Consider the following 22,379-nt stretch of genomic DNA (forward strand, 5'->3'; position numbering starts at 1 on the left):
CCTATCACTTACAAGTTGGTCGCAATTACAGATACGTAGATAGGGGGCGTCAAATTTAGTGGCAATTTAGCGCCTGGCACGAATTCACAATTTTCGCTAATTTTTTTCACAGCAGAACGCAAAGTTTGTTTTAACCGGTTTGTCATTTTAGAGTTGTTTCTGGTTTAAAAGAATGTTTAGTCACAACAATGAAACATTGCCGTGCGCAAAGGCACAAGTTTAACAAAAAAGTACAGCCGCCAGAAATCGCGCATCACCCGCGCCACCTTTTCCGAATTTTTTTCTCGCGAAGTACGCACGCTGGAGGAAAACGAATTGAAGGTCTCTATTTTCCGCATAACTCATAAAATGCAGGGAAAAAACAAAAAAAAAAAAAATGCGCGTGTACACGCATGTTCGTTCTCTCAGGCATCACCAACTGCTCCGCTATTCAAGTCGTGCGCATGAGTGAAAGCGTCCCTGCATTTGTTTTGTGCGGAAAACGACAACAGGTGCAACCACAAAGGTTTTTCGTAGAATGGGGCCCCCGGAGCTTTCGCCTTGACAAGTGGATGCACGAACGCTTGTTGCATTTGTCACGGATGTTGGCAGAATAGAGGAGCAACATGTGGGCTGGGAGTGAGCGGGAGTAGAGGGGGGACATGGCAGGGGCGGGAAAAGGTCATTGTCTTTATATTTCCAGTGAAGCGACCATGGAGCGGTAATGTGTACTAAACTAGAATTCGGGTAATGTTAAACCTGCAGCGGAAATGGATTTCTATGTGCCCGATATCGCTAATGAAGCAGGCAATTCATTCACTGCGGCGTAAGAAGGCGCTCATGGCGAAAAACAATTGCTAGTTTGAGTCATTAGGTGGACTTTTATTTTGCGTTAGCGTTATTTTTCTCGTTTATGACCTTGTTCCCCATGTAAAGAATATATACAGTTTTTTTAACAATGGATCTACAAATATAATCACGAGTAAAAAACTGAAAGCAGGATAGCTGAGGTAATCTTGGATATGCAAAGCAAAAGCTTGGCTTAGTCTGGTTCAGTCTTGGTTTGGCTTGGTTATCCTTGGATGTAGCTGTACTGCCTACCATGGGTCCTTCGGTCCCGTGCAATGCTCACCGAAGGAGGCCCGGCCTCGCTTTCATTTCCGGCGAACACAGCGTTTCTATTTCACGGCGAACGCGGCGCAAGATGAGTCGCATCGCGTGATACGCCCCAGCGGTGCCTGCGTGGAAGGCTGCGGGTTTAATCGGCTGTCGATCAGCTGAGCCTGAGCGGCCGCTCCGTCGCCGCCGCCGCGACGGGAGCAGCCGCGATGTGAGCAGACCGGCTTAAAATGGGGCCTTGTGTGCAGCGCCGACAGCGGGCCTGGCGAATCACGCGATGCTCTTCGAGGGGGTTGTCGCCGGGGGTGTGTCTCCCGTCAAAACGTTAACTTGCGCATCCTCCGCCGAACCGCTGAACTGAAGTAATGAAGTCTTGCTTTAAAACTGAAAAGCGTTACACTAATGTAAATGCGCGTTGTAGCGCTCGAGCGCTCGTAGCGCCGCTTGGTTAGCCACGATACTGAACGTTGTGGTTGCAACACTGTCGTCTGCATCTCCGCGCAGACCTACTGGGCTGGTTTTTGCTCGGTTATCAGTTTTCCCGCCTGTGCGGAATTCTTTCCCTCGCAGAGCTTGACTGAGCATTTTCACACTCCGACTCAGCGATGTTGCTCAGCAACTCTGTTGCTTTGCGCTAGTTGGTGACAACCACTGAACTAATTGAGCTTAGAGAAGAAGATCTTTAATGGGCGGGCGAGGGGAGCCAGACTAGTTGTCCTACTTGCTACACCTGATGAGGGTTAAGGGGACATAAAAACACACGGACAAAGAACCATTTGTCAGAAAGTTTATATTTTGTCAATTCCAGCGTTCCGAAGTATCAAGAGCGCTTTTCTGTGCGACATGCTTAGCGGTGGTCAAGAGCAGGTCAAGAGAAAGTTTAGCGGTGGTGCGTTCAAGTTCGTAGCGACGATATGCGCAAAGAATGTGCTTTTGGTCCCCACCAACTGCACAGGTCGGGCACAGGGGGGAGGAAGCCTGTTAAAGTTTGGAAAGTAAATGTTCAGTGTAGGCCACATTGAGCCTGATCGGATGCAGGACAGCTCTATCCGCTTGCACAAACCGCTTGGCATCAGAAATTGGCATCCTGTATCTATTGTGGGTAGCGTAGCGTAGGTCTTGTCGGTTCAGTCCACAGCGAAGAAAATCGAGCTTAATCTGGCATTGTTTGTTTGCTGCTGCTCCCACGCCGTGAAGTGATATTTTCTTGGTTTTGTCTGTTAATTCATGTTCGTAGAGAGGCCTTGTTGTTGTCAGGTGACATCGAGCTTAACCCCGGTCCATCCAAGCGTTCACAAGAATGTACCGGCGATACTGAACAAACACAGCTCGATGAGATGTTCACCATGTGGCGACGTGTTAATGACCATACACAAAAAATGGAAAACTGTCAAGGAAATCTCATAGAAACTGTGAATGAGATAAAGAAAAACCAGGGATTGACCGAGGCCAGCGTAAGAGATATTAACAAACGACTCTCGCAGGTCGAATCCGAAGCATCTATCTTTGACGATTTTCAGCAGGAACTGTCGCACATAAGGCAGCTGGCAAATAAACTCGGTAAATAAAACACCAGATTATTTGACGATCAATCCGAACTTGAATATTGACTGCGACTAGAAAATATTTTGCTTTATGGTTTCCAAGATGAACCATTGGAAAAGTGGGGAGATAGAAGATACGGAAAATAAAGTCCTAAATTTAGTTTCTGTAATACTGAATCTACTGGTTGCTACAGACATGATACAAAGGGATCGTAGAATCAGCGTACGTTTTGATGCAAAGGAATGGCCATGGGTTGTAAAATTTTCCTCGTTCAAGTTGAAGGAGATGGCATTGCTCTCAAGTGCAAAACTTGAAAATGAAAGAGTAAGCATTAGAGAAGATTATTCTTTTGCAGGTGTCAAGTAAGAAACACATTCGTTCAATCGGGCAAATTGAGCAAGTGAGCATTCAAACTACGGTTCAAAACACTTCACATGACTGACAAATGCTATGGGCACAGCCATAACGATGAGGGTGTATGAACATCTTCCTGGCAACGCGCAATCTACCTCAACCTTTAAACCTGAAAATGGAACTGGTTCATCGGACGCTCTCGAGCAAAGATAGCGATCAGTGAGGGGCAGTGGCTTGGCGCATGCGGAAAGGAAACAGCTCTCTAGTTTTTCACGAGTATAAGAAGCGTTGTGCCGAAACGTGATGATTTCAGCTCCGCCATTGATCCATGTGATGCCGATATCGTAATTTTAACAGAAACTTGGTAGTCTTCGAAAGTAAGTTGCACTGAAATTTTCATATTCAACAACATCATTGTAGTGTCAGCTAAACTGGCCGAGGTAGAGCAGTCTCGCGCGGCTCCTGGAGAGCCGTACTGCGCATGCGCGAAGAGCAGTGACGTCGCAAGGCGCACAGGCTGCGCGGCGGAGCCGCCGCCGCCGAGCGCGCCTCGCCGGTTTGCGCATTCTAGAGGAGTGAAGTCATAGCCGCGGCAGACGCACTGGCGCAGGTGCGTGCCCAGCTGTGCGCCTCCGTTGCGCAGTAGCCAAGTTTGACGCTGCGCCGGAGCCGCTTGATAGCGCCTCTCATTTTGTGCGCACGCGCAGAGGTATCAGTGGGGGTCTACATATAGCGGGGCGTTTGCCAGTATGGTATCGCCATGGAGAAGAAGAGCGAAACTGCTGCTCAGCTCGGGTAACCAGTTGAACCTTAGTTCACGCTACGTATATCCTGGCATAGCCGAGCTAAGTCACTGCTAATTTTATATGCGAAGCAGCTTATGGTCGAGCCTGTTCACTCCGGAGTTGTGTGGGCGCCGTTGTGCGGCGTCCACACCCCCACTGCGCATGTCTGGCCAGGCACCGCTGATGATGATTGTGGCAGGATGGCCCTAGGAATTGGCCAACCAAAGAATCCATCACAAGATAGCTTCGTGGTCAACCACCGTCGTCATTTTCTCGTAGGGGAACCCTGAGTAGTATGCGAGGTCTTCCTCCTCTCCTCTCCGACACTCCTCTGCTCGCCGGCATTCCTCCTCTCTTCTCCGAAGCTCCTCTCCTCTCCGGGATTGCACAACGAATGGCAACACCGGCTGCTCCGCGCGCGATAAGGCGAAGCAGCTTAGGGTTAAAGACGCGACGGTAGCCGCTACATACTACGCTGGGGTGCTCTCCGGCATTCCTCCTCTCTTCTCCGAAGCTCCTCTCCTCTCCGGGGTTGCGCAACGAATGGCAACACCTGCTGCTCCGCGCGCGATAAGGCGAAGCAGCTTAGGGTTAAAGACGCGACGGTAGCCGCTGCATCCTACGCTGGGGGTGCCACTGCAGCTCCGCGGTATAAATGACGCGCGCTTGCGCTCCGCTCCCCTCATTCTTCTCCCGCAACGCCGCGATCGAACTGAAAACTAATGGGAACTTGAGTCGACCCCATGGCTGCTTCGCATACTACTCAGGGTTCCCCTACGGGAAGATGGTGAAATTTTTGATGTTAATCGTCGTGACAGAGGCCATAGGTGTGGCGGAGGTGTTTTGATCGCAGTTGCGGATAAGTTCAGTTCTTTTACTAGTGATTTAGAAATTCTTTGGGTGGAAATATACATGCACTGTAAGAGGCTTGTTTTTGGTGTGTGTTATCGCCCACCGTCAAACACACCCACATTTGTTAATGAACTCCATGACGCTTTTAATAACATTGTCGTAAGCTTTCTTAATCCTATTATTTTAGTTGGCGACTTCAAGTGTCCCCATAATTTTGGGCCCAATGCACCTCCACAAAATCATTTTTTCGAGTGAGTGCGAAAGCTTTCTTTGTTTGTGTGCAGATTTCAATCTCTCTCAGCTTGTCACTCAACCAAACCGCATTACACCGGCGACATCAAATGCACTAAACCTTCTACTAGCTACCTCGTGGGAGATATCTCCGGTATCTTATTTAGCCTGATTAAGTGATCATTCACTGCTACATTTCGCTTTAGAGTTCCCCGTACATTCCCGTTCAACCCATCCGAAACAAATTAGCGATTAAAAAGTGGCTGATTTTAATGCCTTGAATAGAGAGAGGGCTTGCTGTTTTTACACGAATATTTATTTTTCGCAGCTTTGTGTTAATGATAACAGGGTTTTTTTTAGAGAGAAGGTTGCCTCTTTACTTGGAAAAAATTGTTGCAGTCAGGACAAGTATTTCAAGCAACCAGGAACAATGATTTATTAATACCCTGAAAAGATAGAAAAAGCGCCTGTTTAACTCATTTAAAATGTCGAACAGTAAAACACGCTGGGATTCATATCGAGGTGTACCTACCAAATATAACGTGGCGCTTAAAGGCGCGAAGCACACGTTCTTTAATAAAGCATTACCCAATATGCTAATAAACAATCCTAAACAATTCTGGAACGTCGTTAATAGAAGCACGAATGTAGCTGTAGCGCTTAAATATCCAGATCATTCAGCAGTCCCTGCTGAGGACTGTGCCAATGTTTTTAATACTGTGCACTGTTCTGTATTCCCTATCTGTAATAATTTTAGCTGTTACCCTGATTATGAGTCTTCATGCATGTCCGATGGAGCCCATTTTTTTATAGTTATGACGTTGAGAGTTTAATTGGAAAAAGTGAAAATTTCCTCATCATGCGGAGTTGATAAAATAACCTCAAAGGTTTTAGCTAATGCCGAAGTCTACTATTCAATTATCTTTACCGAACTTTTTGCGCAGTCACTTGAAGCATCTCGTATCCCCGATGAATGGAAGATCCAGAAGATGTTCCCATTGCACAAGTCTGGGGACAGACATTCTCCGAACAATTATCGACGGAGGTCACTAACCAGCCTGTGCTGTAGGGCAATCGAACATGTCATTAATTGCCATATTATAAAGTTCTTGAACAGTGATTCATTTTTTACTAAATTCCAACATGGGTTCCGACAATTGTTTTCGTGTGAAACACAGCTAATATCCGTTACGCATGGTCTTCATACTGTTCTTGATCGCGGGTCTATCACAGTCTGCATATTCCTCGATGTTGCTAAAGCGCTTGATACAGACCCTCACAAATTATTGCTTTTCAGATTTTCAAATCTGCACCAGACCCTAACGTACTTGATTCGTTGCACTGTTTTCTGACTAACCGTTATCAATTTGGAAATGTTAATGGCAATTGCTCGGCTTTTGCTGCACTTAATTCAGGGGTTTCGCAAGGTCCGGTTTTGTGACCACTGCTGTTTTTAATACACTTAAATGATTAACGAACTTATATTTATTCCTCTTTCAGCTTTTGTGCTGACGATTGTGTGATATACAGGGGAATTCCGAGTGACTCTGACGCTATAGCTCTACAGTGTGATGTTAACCGTGTTTTGCACTGTTTCGAGCTCTGGAAAATGAAACTCAATATTATTAAATGTAAAAGCATGCGGATTTTTCTAAGTAAGACCGAAGCATTTTTTCATTCTAATTAAAATGTTCCCTTGAAGATGTCTCGTCCTATAAATACCTAGGCCTGCACATATCATCTACGCTATCAAGGAAAACTCAAATTATGTTGTTAACAAGACCAATCGTACGTTAGGGTATCTCCGGAGAAGCTTTATTTAGGCTTATTCTTCCTTGAAATTGCTTCTCTATAAAACATTAGGGCATGCGAAATTGGAGTATGGGGCCAGCGTTTGGGATCCGAACGCGGCGTCACCCTGTTCAAAGTTAAAAAGCGTTCAGAATCGTGCCTCGCGTTCCATACTGTCAAATCATCAACGCACATCTACTGTTACACCTATGAAAGCAAGCCTATCTTTGCGTCTTCTTGAACATCGCAGGAGCGTTTTATGCTTGTGTCAAAAGATTTATCATTGTAATCCCATCCTCACATGTAAGCCCATCTTACATGTTGTCCCGGATCTACCATCAGCACATAGCTCACGTCCCATCGTGTTGCACAAACCTGTTTCAAGATTCTTTTGTACACAGCACTTGTGAAAGTTGGAATGGCCTTCTTCCGTCCGAGGCTGAAATCGGCAAGGAACAAAGTTTTGATGACAAGCTGTTAGTTGTAATGTTTAATGTGGTTGCTTCGCTGCTTTTGTCGGTATTATTGTGTATACCACTCCCCTTTGTAACTCCCTCGGGCCCTTAGGGAAATAAAAATAAATAAATAAACAAATAAATAAATAAATAAAAATAAATAAATAAATATGCCAGTGACGCGGATCTTCAAAGTGGCTGCGTGTAGAAACACGTGTAAAAAAGCTTCGTCGTACAAATGCTTAATATAGGTGGTCCATATCAAAATGTACTCACACATAATACGAGGATGAAGTCTGCCTGATGTATACAACAACAAAAATAGTAAATAGGAAGCAAGCACACCACTTTACTCTACCCAACAGACATTGAAAAAGGAACGTTAACATGCTCAGGTTACCTCGAAGCTGCATTGGTTTACCTGCTTTCCAGGTTTGTTCTTTCGAAGCCCTAGTGCACGACTAGAATGGTGGCAGCTGCTTCTCTTTCGCATAACCATACTGTATGGACAAATAAAAGTCCATGCCCCGGGTAGTTCATGAAAAGGATGTTGCAGGTGCTTAAAATAATATTATGCTTCTTTGAACAGGCGCGGGAGACGGGTGTTTCGCGGGATTTGTAAGCAGATGGCGGGAACCAGGCATAAATACAAAACAAATCAAAAACAGTGAAAAATTAATGTTTCACCTGTAACGCTCCCCAACGGGGTGTTTGATAATCCAGTCATTTTTACAGGCACATAGGCATTTTACCTGTACATTTGAACGCGTACTTGAAAAGGTGTATGAATACTTTTCAATAGCTGCGATTTCGTACCTTAGGGTGTTGGAAGTAGGTATATTTTTTACGAAGAGTTTTACAACCTGGAAGTGTGTTTTCGGCATTGATAAATAAATAATAGGAGCATTACCGATGACTCCTCAAGGCGCAATGTGTTTAGAGTCAACCGCAATTATCTTACATAATTCTAGTAAAACTGGTCTTATTTAAATAGCTGTAAATATAAAACAGAACATGACAGGTCGCTTTGGCGCGTATTTTGGTAGCTTTGAAACGAAAAAATCTGCGTGGTTCTTTTTTTTAGCAGTAAACAGCACGCGAAAGCGGCTAAATACACCGTAAATGAATTGTCCCCAGCTCGAAGCCTCCTCTGAAGTTATGAAACTCTTGTTTAATAACGACCGGGTAGCTAAGTTATTCCCATCAAACGTTGTATTTCGATTCAACAAAATCTTCCTGCATGCTATTGCTTGGAAGTAGTTAAATTGCACTTTTATGAAAGCTAACTTCTGTATAGAAGAGATAATAAACGAACATGTGCTTTCGAAAGAAAACAAAAGGTTTAAACCCATAGTAACTAACGAAATACGTTTTTGAGCAATATAATAAAAGCAACCTTCAATACCGAAGTGAAACATATGCACATGCACGTTGAAAGGTAACGAGCGGTTCACATGCGCACAGCTTCATCATCAATAAAAACGAGTGTGCGGTAGAGGAATTTGTCCGGCCCTTTTAGGGCAAACAAACCTGTGTTGAGTGCCACGGGAAAAAAAATGAACAAGTGCCGTAATAGTGAACAATGCGTCAGGCATGCAAACTTTTGCTAGTTCAAGGTCTTTCAGTTTCACCTGGTTGACTGTTTCTACGACACCATTCTGCTCTGTGGCCAAGGTCCTTGACTTGTAAACACCTGATTGATTTGCGGCTATGTGACTGCGTAATTGGTCTAGCGCACGAACGTTTGACATAGCACCAGAGATAGGAAGACAATGCGACTTGATGCCAAAGAATTGACAAGGAAAGACACGTCGCCCCGTGGTGACGATCACACTTTGACTCTCAAAGAAACAAGCCCGTTAAGGCAGTACGCTTCGCTTATATAGATTCGTGCAAAATAAAGAGCAACACCACAACAGTCCACAAACTCCGCAGTTTTCTGACGAAGGCTGGCAGCACGGCGCCACGTTCTAAATTTAGCTGTTTCCTTTCACAGGCGGAGCTTAGGCAGCTTTTTGCGGTCTTTTCAGTCACCATTTTCCTGGACCCTATTTATAAACGCGCTTGTTAACTTCCGCGCATTTATTATTTTTAGAATTTAGGTCATGGTCGCGAATTTTTAGAACAAACACTTTCGTTGGTCATCTGTGGCTTGACAATATTAGCCTCCATTTTAAAATGGCATTAACAGAAAATAATTAATAATCAAAAATAGAAAGTAGATGCACGTATCAATCCTCCACGTCCGGTGATAATAGGGAGGCTTCAGCAGGAAGTCCTGTCGTACTGAAGCGAATACGCGGAAAAGCAGTCTCCCGGCCGTGAGTCGGGAGAAAGAAAACAGAGAGGAGCGTCTTTCGAATGTGCGACAGCGGAACCTAGCCATCCTGATGTGCTAGCTTGGGGCTATATACCACAGCGCGACACAAGCTCAGACAACGAGACAATTCGGCATGTGACGTTAGCGATTTCCATTCATACGGATTTGAACTAGTTAGTTTAGTAAGTTTGAGAATTGCGGGAAAGCTGAGGTAACTTTCTATAACCGCTATTTATGAGGATCGGATGCTCCATCCGCCTTTGTAATACCTCTTAAAACACAACCGAATTAGTATTCATTAATTTAGACAATGGAGTCCCATTCGGTGCAAGCAGTGCGCAAAAGGTAGCGTCTTTCTAGCGTCCAGATATCTGTATGTGGTCTCAACATTTTGTTTTCCCGCCCTTCAAACCAATCCGTATCTTTGCCGTACGGCGACTTAATTCCGTCGGGTCTATTTTACCCAGGAGGCGCTGTCGAACAAGTTAATCAAGCCATGCGAAGGAAGCGCGCACTGGAGGCGAAGCTTCGCCAAAACACACCCAAAAACAACCGTCGCTAAAGCGGACGAGCAAGCCGTACCGCCGACGCACCCTCCAGCGAGCAGGCACCTCCGCGCGTGCAACGGTAGGTAAATTAGCCGCGCCATTTACAGTGTGCTCCGTGAGTTAAACCGTCCCTCGCACTCCCCGCCGCTGTCTCCGCCGCATCGGGAGTTTGATGTCCCGCACGGCGCAAAAGAAGTTTTAACAGCGACCCTTTTTAGCCATCCCTTGATTCCTGCGTTTGACAAAATTTACTATAAAAGTACAAAGAAAAGAAATCACCGGCACCGGCAGGAGTCTAACCTTATTCTGGTTGATCAACGGAATTAGATTCAGTCGTCTTGCCCACGCAGCTACGACCGGGAGTTAGTACCTGAGAGTCAAGCGACTTACTCGATGGGCTGTGAGGGTGGGGGGAGAAATCACGCCACCTGCGCGACACAGAATACGTGATAGGGTGTACGTTGCTCCTACATGCGCCTAGTCGAAGTGTGCAAGCTTCGTTTGTTCGTTCTGTTTGTAACATTTGCTTCTTCTTCGCACTTATAGCATCAAAAATGGAGTAGAGGTCGTTGCGGCACTGAAGAAGCAAATCGGCTGCAATAAGGAACTTAAACCATCGTGATGGTCGTGAACGTAGCGCACAGCTTCGCTCCCTTAAAGTCTTACGTGTTAGTGCAAGCTTACTTCATTTTTTTATTGGCCAGTATATACTTTATAGGTCGAAAGCAGTCCTTTTGGCCTTTACTGCTGATTACGTCGGTTCAGGGGTTGAGGGCTGCTACTCGCCGAGGGAACCGGTGTCTACATAGCGTGGCAGTGGTGCCACTACAGTGTTAAATATGCTTTTTTACTACCTGTACATTCGCTCCTTCTGAGCGCACTGTGATGAAGTGCCGATAGCTTTCGAAGGTAGGAGGGGGGAGGGGGGTCGTCGGGTCAGAAAACACGCGTTTATTGCACCGCTCATCCGTACTGTCTGCGCCGAACTGAATGAATCGACACCTACACACTGGCAGGGATGGCCATGACAAGCAACACGGGGGTGTCGGAGCTGGAGCTCGATTGCTGTCGTTGTTGTTCCTTTTAAATTCCGCATATCTCCTTGTACAATTGGCCAGGATGGCGAGCTTTAGGGGCTTGCCTGCTTTAAAGAACTACGATTCGGTAGAAAAAACATTGAATGTAGATAAAGCGCACAACCAGATTTTTGAGCTAGTCGAAGAAAAGGTCGCCTTAGGATAGAAGTTCAAAAAACCAACGCCTTTTTTTACCGCACAAAAACAAATTCGGAAAGAGTAATTAACAATTAGGCACGCCTAACTGTCAGTTTCTCTTCCCGAGACCACGTTTCTGAGACCACAAGAGCGTGGTCTCATAAAAGGCAAATGTGGACGGCTGTGACCACATCCGTGAGAGCGAACTGCAGCGATACGACTTCAAACGAAAAGAAGGCCGGCGCTGAAAGTGAATGCCTCAGTCGGAGACTAGGCTCGGGCAAGTACCTTCTTATTCATGAAAAAGCGTGGCAAGGCAGGAAAAAATGTTCCATTTTTGCATGTTCACCACTAAAAGCAAAATTCAGAATTTTTAGCATGACAACGCGTATATCGCTTCTGAAACCCCACAGGAGATAAACCCGAGGTTCTTAGCGTGTTTCAGGGTTGTAACGACCTTATTGGGTTCGGTTATCAGTAAATGGAAACTGTATCTATAAAACCATTTTTGTCTTTCGCCTATAACTGCTACCCTGGTTGTTGATAGCAAGATTGAAAGTTGGGAGAATTGGTTTGGATACTTAATTTCAAAAGGGGTGATGAAACACGGGTGCAGAGAGTAGCAGATACACTTGGTGGCGCGCTTACAACCCCGCAGCTGAATGTACAGGAGGTTAGGTGGCGCTCCTAGGTTAAAACGTATTGTGATGGCACATTGAATACCTTGTTGTTTGCATTTTTATTGGCAGTTTTTTGTATGTCGATCCCTTGGAGGTGTTAGAGACAGCTGTAACGCGTCCTGTGTATATTCTGGTCCCGGTTTTAATCTGTTTTGAGCATTTCGCAATAGTGTTCAGTGAAGTTTGGAGCTTACTGCAATAGCCATATCCGACGCAGGTCGGGTGGGATAGAAAGCATTATCGGCGTTCACAAACTACACTTCTTAGATGGGAACATCAGGAGCATTTATTTTTTGTTAGAAAGGTTTTCGACTTTTTCGCGAACTCCACGCGGAAGACAGAGCTCTCATACAAGAAGCTATCAGCATTGAATTACAAACGCAGCCCAATGGTGATTCCAAGCACATGCAGTGGAAAAGGATGGTTGGTTTAGCTTGAGGAATGTCATTTGTGCTTCTTATCAATTCTACAGAAGGCACGCATCCCGTTGTGGAGCTATGGTGGTTCGAGGGCTTGATTTCGTTTTGCTCAATGGGAACAGTTCAGCCGCACTAACAAAATGACCAGTGACGAGTTCACTTAGGTTTATTTTAACCTGTTCCACCACCTGCTGTAGCGAGTAGTGCAGTGCAAAGAACATTCACGTGAAAAGACTTCCGGCGCTGCTGAAGCGATTGCTCTTATTTTACGTGTAGGTCATCAGCGCGTAAAACTAAATGATCATCAACCTTAGAAAACTAGAAAACAACTCATTTGACAATAAGTTGCGACAGCCTCTGTAAGACTAAAGCGAGCCAGTATGTGGCGCTGTGTGCGGGTTTCAAGAGTTGGGTATTGCTGGCGAGAAAGGAATGCATGAAAATACTCAGAATTCTCACCATTCTTCAGCAAAACTGGACGCCACTCTCTCACACCTGCACAGAAAAATATATTTTTTCTCACGAATTCACTCATACTCACGCTCACCAGTCGCCCTCACCACTTGCACTCACTCGAATGCAATCGCGCTCACGCTGACTACGCGTCCTCTACCACTCATACCCCCTCACGCTCCCCATTCGCCTTCACCCCGCGGCCCACTGGTGCTCACGCTTACCACTCGTCGTCTACCCTCGAACGCGATGGTGTGGAGCAGACCCTCCATGAGTGATGAAACCGAACGGAGTGCATTACGGCGCCACAAGGCGACCCGAATCATATTCCTTAATCAACACGCCACCATAGAGCGAATTCGAGGGTGCCCCTTAGCAGTACCTCAGTGACGACAAATTTTGGAACCTAAAAGCTATCGCGCATTTAAGAAGCATCACAGTGAACGGCTCGTCCAACAAATAGCCAACAGCATGTACAAGCGCAATAGTGGTGCTCAACGAGGTAAGCCCCGCAAGTGGCGCGACCAGTGCGTGTGCACTCGCGAGTGGTGAGGGGAGCTCACTACGCGTTGGGCTCGCCGACACGATGCTGAGCCTCACTCACCACTCACTCGTGAGTGGTGATTGGGGTGTGTGTGAACGCACTCGTATGTGAGCCTGCCGACCTTGATACTCACACAACCGGGCCCTTCCCTGTAGTCGTTATTGCACACGCCCGCAAGCATAAAATAAATTAAACCGCTTGTACAGGTTTGTGCGGGTTACAATATATTTATACAACATACGAAATTTAATGTTATCGGAGACTGAAACTAGAAGCCTACACCACGCATCCTCATTGAGAAAAATGAGTAGCTGAGTTGAAGCCCAAGTTGATGTTACAGATGTATTCGCGGTACAATAATTTTTATTTGGAAGGAAGTCTTTGCATATATGTACAATTAAAAATTTCATTGCTCCGCTGATGTTACGGAACAGTAACAAAGTTTTCTGAATATTATGCAGGTACAAATTGGCCATCCACTCGCTCCAATTAGTTCCGCCGCTAACCAGAAGGGGAGGCGTGGTTTGAGTACTTAAACTAAGGACTATAATGACGGGACTAGGAAGCTTTACCAGCGGAGTGAGTGATACCCAAAAATGTTAGCTTTACTAGAGATAATTCGCAGGAAGCTAGTACAATGTGCTAGCGGTCCGCAGTATGTGGAGGCTAAAGTTGTACTGCAACCAAAAAACAGGAGCAATGGGTCGTACCTGCTGTGTGTGGTCCGGTATGCTGCATCCGCACAAAGTAGAAGGGGACAACTCTAGGATTTCTTAGTGGACTCCAGACCTAGAGGTCCTGATGAGGATGGACATCCGAGCAAAGATTAGCCATAGCTCAAGAGGCAAGTTTGCCGAGAAAAAATGCCACTTCCTTTGTTCAGGGAACACAACCGAGTCATGATTGCAGTCGCACAACTGTTACAAGCTAGCATGACCGGAAACAGCAGGGCATAACCTACTTTGGAATGAAAGAGCAGCGGATGGAGGATATTTTGACTGTTTTGCTTGCCGCAAAATACCTGGGTGTAGCACAGCTGCTGAGCAGAGCAGTAGGGGGAACAGGCCCTTCAGCGTGGCTGGTTTTTTTATTACCCCAACAATTTAGACAGTGAGAGCTAGAGCACGACCAACTGGCTATATCCACCGGGATTTAAAAAACTGGTTCCAAAAATTATTCATATAAAGAAATTTTGCAGGAGTTGTTCAAACATCCGACTGACAACTGATCTTTTGAGCGGCTTCATTTTCTCCATTCAAAGCGATTACAGACATGAATACTTTTGAGTTTCATAATAACTGTTACGTGCAAAGCAAGGGTACCTCAGTGAGCACAAGGATTGTTCTAATTATGCCAACAGCTTCATGGGAAATTTGGAAAACAAGTTTCCAGAAGGCTACCCGTTAAAACCACCCTTTTACAACAGGTTAATGACATATTTCTGATCGGGCCTCACGGTGAGAAAGCTCTCCTCACGTTTATTGAACACTTCAACCATGTCCTCAGAGCCGTCAGGTTTTCTTACCGTACTCTGCCTGTAGCATAGATTTCTTTGACATCCCTGTGCAAATATCAGGGTATGATCTCACAAGATCACTTTGTAGAAAATCCACTTACCCACTGACCGACACCAGTACCTGAAGTTCCACAACAGCCATGTTCGCCATTGCAAAATCGGAATTCCTTACAGCCAGTCCATCCGATTCAAAAGACTTTGGTGCAACCCTGAAGACATTGCCACCAACTGTGACCAACTGCGTAAACACTTAATCACCCAACACTAGCCTTCTCCCGTAACAAACGATGTCATTGAACAATCTAAAACAAGAGACAGGCGTGAACTAATGAGCAGCGACATTGTCCAAACTGATAAACCTCGAAGCAACTTGATTCTAACATATTCGGCCTACACTCCGAACATAAGAACAATCCTGCGAAAACACCACAACATCGTCCTGGAAAGCTATCGAATGCGACGTGTCCTCCCAGAACCGCCACGCGTTTTATACAGGCGAACAAGAAAGCTGAAAGACATCGTAACTTCTTCAACAATCCAAACTTGCCAATTTATAGGCTCTGCACCATTTAACATATCCCGGTGTAAGCAATGGCTCATGTTGCCAAAAATGCTTGTTTCTAAAAGCGCTGCTTCTAGCGCTTCCTTTCAAGTACGCGGAAACTTCGATTGTCACAGTGCTAATGCTGTGTACTTTCTTCAGTGCATTGTATGCACCGCGCAGTACATAGATCAGACGAAAACACCACTGCGAGTACAAATTAATAACCACAGATCCAACACAGGAACGCTGGATCATCTCCCTGTCTCGGTGCATGTCCCCTGCCTGGGCCCCTCTTTTCACAAATTCATGGTGACCGTGCTAAAATCGAACTAAATAACACATCACGAAAGGGAGATGTTTGAACCATTTCTAATCTGAAAATTCAACACAGTTGCAGGGGGAATAAATGAACAAGAGGCCAAGTTTTCGTTCTTGTGCCCGTAACGCACACATCTGCTGCCTTTTTACTGATGCACAAATTCTCAGAGCAGGTTGGTGCTGTATATACATACTGGTTCCGCGACACCATCTGAGATGGCGCTGTAGTCTGTTGTCATGTTGTGTATATAATTGCACTGTCTAATAAACATTGGCAGTCGTCGGTAGCCCACGGCGGCGTTCATGTGTGCCAGTTTGTTCCTCCCGATATTGCAGCCGACCGCGCCGCAACACCACATTGGTGATGAGGATGGCCACTGGGATATCACCGCCGCCACCCTTCTTCGAGTCTACGGGCACGTCAGCGATGCCTTGGCACCGCTGGTTTCGCTTGTTCCAGAACTTCGTGCTCGCGTCCGGCGCCGACGAGTGGTAAGAAACCCGCCGTCGCACGCTCTTGCTTCACTGCCTGGGCCCCAAGGCCAAAGGGTTTTCGACGCCCTGCCGGCACCACCCACACAACAGCCACCGCTTTCACCTGCAGCCACCGACGGCAAGCTGACGAAGGAACAGACGGCTGCCACGCACACCCCTGCCGCAAGCCCTGCAGACCCATACGACGTGGCCGTTGACACACTGGGAAAGTACTTCTCCGCCACCGTCAACGTTCCAGTAGAACGTCATCAGTTTCGTGAGCGTAGATACTTTCCGATGAGTCAGTTGCCGAATTTGCTTTGGCGCTCCTGAAATGGCAGCCCCGTGTAATTTCGACGCTACCGCGGATGATAACTTGTGCGAACAGTTCATTTCCAGAGTACTTGCCCGGAACTCAGAGAAAGAATGATGCTCGAACGAGACGCGTTGACATTCGACCGAGCTATAGAAATAGCCAGACTTCGAGAACAAACCCTCGAAGAAGCTGAAGATTTCGCGAGCCAAATTTCGCGAACAGTGACAATGCAGACGCAATCCCACTAACCAAGGTAGCCCCCGCTTTGGCTTCAACGGGTTCCGCCCCCTAGTCAACATCGTCATAGCTCGTCGCGCACTCGCCAAAACTACAAGCCCAAGCCGGACACTGCCGCTATTGGCCCCCTACACGCCGTATCTCGTGATAACTGCGATAACTGCGGCGCAACAAGATGCGAACGGTCGCGCTGCCCCGCCGGCGGCCGCACCTGTTACTGTTGCGGACGCCGGGGACACTTCCAAAGCATTTGTCGGAGCTCGCGTCGCGGCCCACCACGAAGGCCTGCACCAGTCCGCGACCTCCTTTGCGACAATGACGCTGAAAGCGTTCACAGTATTTTGACCATCCGTTCAAACAAACGCCGAGGTCTGTATGTTGACGTCGACGTGACGGTGCTCAAGTCGGAGCCGGTCGCCCGCAAAGTATCGTTTCTCATCGACACAGGCTAAGCAGTGAAAATAATTAGGGAAGGTCACTTTTGAAGCCTTTTTCAAGATAAAGTGAAACTTAGTACCCCGATCATCACACTTCTTGATTTTTCACGCCAGAAGATTCCTGTGCTTGGCCTGTTTGAAGCACAGCTATCCTTCAAGGCACAACCAGCCATCATAACGCTGTATGTAACGCGCAAGGGGACCTCCCTTTTGGGACTAGCTGCTGTGCAAGCCATGGATCCTCAAATTTCAGGCACAGAGCTACATTGCCTGCACACGGTCGTTCCGCAAACTCCCGCCCACGCAACCTCACCGTTGCCTGCAATGAGGTGAGACGCACAAGACCACATTCCACCGCAAGGAACCATCGTAAAGCAGCCACATTGTGCGCCAAAGTTTGACATGACTGCACTGCTCTGGACCAGGTTTTCTCACCTGTTTACTCGAGGCCTCCGCAATACTCCGCAATAAATCCACGGCACCGATGCATCTATGGGATTCTACGGTGCTGTGAAGAGCTGAGCAGGTCGTTCTGCTCTGTCAACGGATAAATACGTGCAGTAAGATCTTTCTTCGGTTTGCATTTGTGTCTTCAACCATCAGTTACCGATTGTGCCTCTTCCACCAAATGTCCTATTACTATAGCTTAAAAATTCGGCTAAGGGCAGAAATTTATTACAAATACACTCGTCGGTACTACTAACACCATTGCAGACGACAAAAGCGTCGTAGCCAAAATTGTTTACACTACACTACACTTGAACGTGACTTGGCACATTTGTGTGCTTATTTCACACTCTTAGCAAAAAGCATATTTCCGCAGCTGAGTGCTTTTGCGGCACTCTGACTAAGAATGCTGAGCTCATTTCGAAGGTCCAGGTCTTACCCGCCACAATCCCCAAAGGACAGGTTTCCGATAGCCCCACTCCTGTCTGGCAATCTGCTATCCCATCTGACATTGAATTCCTGGGTTTCCTGTGCTAAAAGAGCTGTCGAAGGTTCTGAGCACCAAACAAAATTATATTCCAGATGGAATCATGAAGCGTCCCGAAGAACAAGCACACTTCTCCGACTTCAGTGAACGTTGAGTGGTGTTTTTCGCACGCAATTATCGACCGAAATGAGGTACAACTTCAGGTCGCAAATAATTAAGATGGGTGTGCCTTGCCATCACTTTTAAGCTTTTCTTTTCATGTCCAATCACCCTGCATTTAACGTAAACCTGTTAAAATGTTAAAATAGCCACTTTTGTGTGGCTTATTTTCACGAATAAAATAAAATTACTTTCGCACAGCACAAGACTTAAAAGCTCCCCTGTTTTACTGCAAGTCATAAATTGGTCGTAAATTATGCTGCGGAAGAAAATACAAATTGAGCCTATACGTGCCCTAAACAAGAGTATTTGGTGCCTAGAAACTCCTAAATGGCACTTTTCAGTGCTTATTATAGGCGCCTAAAACCCTACTTTTTCGTGCCTAAAGTTTCGGTCTCTAATGATAAGTGAGTAGAAGTTTAAAACCAACTGGAACGCGAAGAAATAAACGTGTGTGCTTTAGTCGAAACTGACCTCCGAGACCTAGAAACCCCACCTGTCATTGACAATTATGTTTGGGAAGGATGCAACAGGGTCAAAGAAATAAAGAAAGGGGGAGGCAATGGAATGCTTATTAAACAAGGGACCGACTGTCAGAGAGAGCATGGAAACTGTAAAGAGCATTTGTAAGTTAGAGGCGCCATAGAGAGCAACAATACGTTGTTAGGAGGTGTGTATCTGTGCACCGGAAGCAGAGCCAGGGATATGCGTTAAACCTAACGCATATGTTGCAAAGCGAAGTGGTACAATAGCGTATTCCGGGAATGTCATACGCAGACGGCATTATTCATTTTAGCTGATAAACACACCGATATGCAACGGCTCAGATATATTAAAGGTCAGGCAGCCGCCAAACCTGAAATAAATTTTAGCTCGGAAAATTCGGGAATAATAGTTTCCAATGACACCAGCGCTGCGCAGTATCCATACAACATGGAAAATTACCCATAGTCAAGGAATATGAACATTGGGGAGTGTTGATAAACAAAGAGGATAACTACTCAAAGCTTACGAGGAGCAACTTAAGGGTAAGAGAAAGCGAAACGCAGCTATAAAGCATAGGGCTCTGTAGGGGTAGAACACATATAACGTTGTGAAAGAACTGTGGAAAGGAGTATTCAATACTGGTCTCACATTTGCGAATGTAGTACTCTGCATAAAGTCGGACGATCTAGCAGGCCTTGAAGTAAACCACAGACGGGTAGGCCGTTTGACCTTAGCAGCGATTTGAAAAACAACTAACCAACCAGTGCAGGGAGATATGGGCTGTGCGTCGTTTGAAGTTGGGCAATGTAATTTATTACAGAAACGTGTAGACAAATATTAACCGTTGTGATAACGTCATGATTGTGAAATAAATACAATCTCTGTAGGCTTTGTTTAGATTTATTCAGCTACATTACTGGCTATGATCCATCTATTTTTTTTAGAATGTCCTGGACATTTACATACTTATGCCATATGTCGCAGACTCCAGGACACACAATATATAGTCTTTCGGGCAGACTGGGTCCCGGGACACGTAGGCGGGATCGGCAGCAAGACAGCTTACGCGTGCGAGAGCGAGCACTTTGAACTGCGCTATAACCCGGTGTTATCCGTCCCATTCGCACAATACGACCCCGACCCCACAAAAGCCAAGGCTGCAGCCAGGCACGTGTCCAAGCAGTTGTTGCGTAATTTGGTTCCACCAGACCCCGCTCCCCTGCCCTTCGGATTGCCTAGGGACGCACGAGTGCTTCGGCACAAGGCACGGGATGGTGCTGCGCGCTAACCGATGATGCGTTGGCCAAGGGGCGTTCCTACGAGCCAAAACGTCACCAGCATCCCGTCCAGGATCAGCAACCTGTGGCCGCAATTGCCTACACATTCTGTTCGACAGGAGCCACGCCCACTGTACACTACATGTTGTGGGAGTGTCCCGGCCTGCAAACGCTGTGTTCAAAGAGTCTCCCGGGCGGCGTCCAGTGGCTTGTGGAATGGACAACGCCGCTGCAGTCCGCCAGTACACGGCAGACGCTCCTTTCTCTGTAGGAGTTCGTGCGCTGCTCAGGTGCTGACGGCCAAAAATAACCTTTAAACTCCTCCCTCCCAACATTCCTTTATTCCCCAAGCCTACCGACGTGTCTACTTTCTGTAATATAGTTTTTTATATTATGTTATATGCTCCTGCTTTTGCAATGAACATCTAACCAGTGTAGTAGAATTGAATACGCTTCGGATAGTTTAAATTGGAGTTGTCACCGCCTTAGTTCCACAAGCTCGTTATCTACAAAGCCAGGGGTCTAAAAACAACTTAATTTATACCTGTAATGTCCGCTCGGAGTTTGTGCAAAGCACCATACTTTCAATGCTGGTGGTGTCTAGCAGCTATGGCATTGCGAAGCGTGTAAAATAAAATTAAATATGCCATATGTTCAAGTATCAGACGGCGTGTCTTGCATTCTTGCCTCCCTGCAGAACACGTGATTCATCATGCATGTGTAAGATACACGCCAAGAGAATCCGAAAAAAAATTGTCTGTACAAGGCCAGCGACAGGTGCTGCAAATACGTATTCAGTTTATCCTGCAGCTCCTATTTTAAATACTATTTTTTTCCGACATAATATGTTATTGTGCCCATCCCTTTCACTAGATTTTGCCATCGCAAATGTACACTTTTTTTCTGTTAAGGTAAAAAAATAATAGCAATCCCCACACTGGCACCGAACGCGCTCACATTTCCAAATCGTCAGCATGGCGTTTATATCATCGAAGGAATGGCGCAAAAATAACTCGCCGAACACGATGTAATCGGCTCGAAAATAAAACCGGCGCATGCGCCTTTCAGCATTTTGTAGAACCCTTCAGCCTACAAGCTTTGCGGGACGCAGTGCCGCCTTTACGCCGGATAAAAGTGGGCGTACCACGCTCAGTTACTAAGCGGGAGCCGTTACAATTGAGAAGTTTCATTTATCTACCTACATATTCATCACAGCTCCCTTCTCCCCCTCCCTTCTCCCATAGGTGGTTCTCAGAAGAGACCTCTTTCACCTTCTCCTCCCCAGTCTTTCTGCTTCTGGCTTTGCTTTTCATGCCGTCGTAGGGGCGGAACCCAGTGTTAGCAATTCGCACTTCATAAATGAACGGATGAAGGTATGAAACATTATGGGAAGAACGATTACCAGCAGCCGACATTTTTTTCCTACAGGCAGGACACACACAGGGACTAAGCGCCTGAAAGATCAAGAGCGATGGCTGTCAGCGCTGACATTCAACCTAAGTTGGGTTTCTAATTACGTTAAAATAAATCACACAAGAATTAAAACAAATTCACCATCTTCACGTAGGGGAACCCTGAGTGGTATGCGAACAGCCATGGGGTCGACTGAAGTTCCCATTAGCTTTCAGTTCGATCGCCGCTTTGCGGGAGGAGAATGAGGGGAGCGGAGTGCGCGCGCGCGTCATTTATACTACGGAGCTACAATGGCGAAGCCCAGCGGAGTGTGCAGCGGCTACCGCCGCGTCTCTAACCCTAAGCTGCTTCGCATTATCGCGCGTGGAGCCGCAGTTGTTGCCATTCGTTGCACAATCCTGGAGAGGAGAGGACCTTCGGAGAGGAGAGGAGGAATGCCTCGCATACTACTCATGGTTCCCCTACGGGAAGGTGACGACGGTGGTTGAACGCGAAGATATCTCGTGATGGATTCTTTGGTTGGCCAATTTCTAGCGGCATCCTGCCACAACCATAAGCGGTGTCTGGTCAGGCATGCGCAGTGGGGGTGTGGACGCCGCACAACGACGCCCACACAACGGCGGAGGGAACAGGCTCGACCATAATCTGCTTCGCATCTACAGTGGATCTCCGTCGCATGTGTAGTTTTAAATGCAGGGCATTTTAGTAACTCACGATGTCACCCGCGTTGGCGTCCGTAGTCCGCATCACTACGTAGTCCGCACCCTACACTATATAAAGCAATAATTCCTTCCGGCGCCAGGTTTCGATCCCACGACTCTGCGGGCAGAACGCGAGGTACACGGCACTTTACCGACGGCTCCACGGAGCCGACACAGAATGGAAGGTTACGCACGCGCCTTATATCCTTGACTCATTCAACCGTCGGCCACAGGTGCGCCCTCTCCCCCGCGTCCTCCTCGCCTTCTCTCCGCTCGCA

At 46.6% G+C, this 22,379-nt stretch overlaps 1 protein-coding gene and 1 pseudogene across 6 annotated transcripts in view; one reads left to right on the forward strand and one right to left on the reverse strand.

Moving 5' to 3' along the window:
* The window catches only part of LOC144146834 (monocarboxylate transporter 5-like), a 47,663-nt gene that overhangs the window by 23,103 nt on the left and 2,181 nt on the right, over positions 1-22,379 (reverse strand). The window contains exons 2-4 of one of the 6 annotated variants that reach the window (XM_077678766.1): positions 14,000-14,087; positions 12,752-12,787; positions 7,032-7,095 (exon numbers count right to left, since the gene is read on the reverse strand). The exons of 2 other annotated variants lie outside the window; for them this stretch is intronic. The gene's annotated coding sequence lies outside the window, so the exon portion shown is untranslated. Of the gene's footprint in view, positions 1-7,031; positions 7,096-12,751; positions 12,788-13,999; positions 14,949-22,379 lie in introns of those variants that run through there. 3 more of the 6 variants (XM_077678762.1, XM_077678764.1, XM_077678763.1) reach the window with 3 other exon arrangements.
* LOC144146484 (uncharacterized) lies at positions 15,712-16,650 on the forward strand (annotated as a pseudogene).

This window comes from Haemaphysalis longicornis, unplaced genomic scaffold (genome assembly GCF_048455015.1).
Source record: "Haemaphysalis longicornis isolate Haplotype H1 unplaced genomic scaffold, Haemaphysalis longicornis Haplotype H1 scaffold_7, whole genome shotgun sequence".
NCBI classification, from domain to species: Eukaryota; Metazoa; Arthropoda; class Arachnida; order Ixodida; family Ixodidae; genus Haemaphysalis; species Haemaphysalis longicornis.